Source organism: Pituophis catenifer, unplaced genomic scaffold, assembly GCF_029215685.1.
Source record: "Pituophis catenifer annectens isolate HBS135680 unplaced genomic scaffold, rPitCat1.0.hap2 SCAF_44, whole genome shotgun sequence".
In the NCBI taxonomy this organism is placed as follows: Eukaryota; Metazoa; Chordata; class Lepidosauria; order Squamata; family Colubridae; genus Pituophis; species Pituophis catenifer.
In genome coordinates, this window is record NW_027256924.1 from 212,501 (window position 1) to 215,000 (window position 2,500).

Sequence of the window (2,500 nt, forward strand, 5' to 3'; positions counted from 1 at the left end):
TCTTTAAGTCGAAAGACGACTTTAAATCTAAAAACGGTTTTAAGTCGAAAGTGTGGGTTAGGGTTAGGGTTAGGGTTAGGGAAAAAAGTTATAGGGTTAGGGTTGGGGTTAGAGAAAACAGTTGTAGGGTTAGGGTTGGGGTTAGGGTTAGGGTTAGGGTTAGGGTTAGGGAGAAAAGTTGTAGGGTTAGGGTTAGGGTTAGAGAAAACAGTTGTAGGGTTAGGGTTGGGGTTAGGGTTGGGGTTAGGGTTAGGGTTAGGGTTAGGGTTAGGGAGAAAAGTTATAGGGTTAGGGTTGGGGTTAGAGAAAACAGTTGTAGGGTTAGGGTTGGGGTTAGGGTTAGGGTTAGGGTTAGGGTTAGGGAGAAAAGTTGTAGGGTTAGGGTTAGGGTTAGGGTTAGGGTTAGGGTTGGGGTTGGGGTTGGGGTTAGGGTTAGGGTTAGGGTTAGGGTTAGAGAAACAAGTTGTAGAGTTAGGGTTAGGGTTAGGGTTAGGGTTAGGGTTAGGGTTAGGGAGAAAAGTTGTAGGGTTAGGGTTAGGGTTAGGGTTAGGGTTAGGGTTAGGGTTAGGGTTAGGGAGAAAAGTTGTAGGGTTAGGGTTAGGTTCAGGTTCAGGCTCAGGGTTATCATTCTGGAAATGATATTAGCAGAAGCAATGGAAGAAAGCAAGGAGAGGGAGGGAGGGATAGATATTAAACGGGATGGACGAAACGTAGGGAGCGCACACAAGACACGCGATGAGAAACCACCCGCCCAGAGAAATTCATCTCCGATTTACCGAGAAGACAGGGAGAGCAGAGAGATCGCAATGGATGGGAAACACGACGGGAAAGCACAAAATATCGGCGAGCTGAAATATCGGCGAGCTGGCGAGAGCAAAGATATCGAGTAGATTCAAGAGAGAAAGCGGAATTATTTGATAAACAACGTAGAGATGACCAAGAACAGGAAAGATGGAGAGATGAAAGTGGGGACGGACGACGGGAGGAGAAGAAAGAACAGCCAAAAGAGAGCCAAGTAAGAGAACAAGACGAGAAAGCGTCGAGAGAAGGAGCAGAAGAAGTTGAAGAAAGAACAAAGGGACCTAAGAACGACTTGCTCCACAAAGCAAATAGGTCAGCAAGAAATAAGAATAATTTCCTTGACTAGAAATGGACTGGATTCGGCCATTCGGCAAGAGGAAGGAAAATATGGAATAAATGAGGGAAGTTAAGATGAGAAATGAAAGGCCTACGAGAGGTTCCTCTGGGAAAACTACACCCAAAACTTTGGAGGAAGGAAGATGGCAGAAATTGTAACAAACTTTTCACTTGAAGTCAAGCTTTTCACGTCAAACCAGCTCTTTCAATCAACCCCTCGCAGCCATCCTGGCAGGGAAGCAGAAAACGGAAACACTCCGGTCCGGCCGAGGCCCGGGTAAACCGGTCCCGCCCGAGCGTCCCGGTAGACCGGGACGGCTGCCCGTCACGGACACCCCAGGGCCCCGGCGCGGGCACCGAGGCGACGGCGGAGGTCCCCGACCGAGGCCCGGGGCCCCCGCGCCGGGATCCCGTACATCCATCAAGGCGGGGAAACAGAAACACTCTAGGCCGGCCGAGGCCCGGGTAAACCGGACCCGCCCAAGGCCGTCCCGGTAGACCGGGACGACTGCCCGGCGCGGACACCCCCGGGGGCCGGCGTGGGCACCGAGGGGACGGCGGAGGTCCCCGACCGAGGCCCGCGGCGCCGGAGCCGGGATCCCGTGCATCCATCGTGGCGGGGGAAACAGAAAGGCTGATCCGGCCGGGGCCCCGGTAGACCGGGAAGACTGCCCGGCGCGGACACCCCCGGGGTCCGGCGTGGGCACCGAGGCGAAGGCGGAGGTCCCCGACCGAGGCCCGCGGCGCCGGAGCCGGGATCCCGTGCATCCATCGTGGCGGGGGAAACAGAAAGGCTGATCCGGCCGGGGCCCCGGTAGACCGGGACGACTGCCCGTCGCGGGCACCCCCGGGGTCCGGCGGGGGCACCGAGGCGACGGCGGAGGTCCCCGACCGAGGCCCGCGGACCCGGAGCCGGGATCCCGTGCATCCATCGTGGCGGGGGAAACAGAAAGGCTGATCCGGCCGGGGCCCCGGTAGACCGGGACGACTGCCCGTCGCGGGCACCCCCGGGGTCCGGCGGGGGCACCGAGGCGACGGCGGAGGTCCCCGACCGAGGCCCGCGGACCCGGAGCCGGGATCCCGTGCATCCATCGTGGCGGGGGAAACAGAAAGGCTGATCCGGCCGGGGCCCCGGTAGACCGGGAAGACTGCCCGGCGCGGACACCCCCGGGGTCCGGCGTGGGCACCGAGGCGAAGGCGGAGGTCCCCGACCGAGGCCCGCGGCGCCGGAGCCGGGATCCCGTGCATCCATCGTGGCGGGGGAAACAGAAAGGCTGATCCGGCCGGGGCCCCGGTAGACCGGGACGACTGCCCGTCGCGGGCACCCCCGGGGTCCGGCGGGGGCGCCGAGGCGACGGCGGAG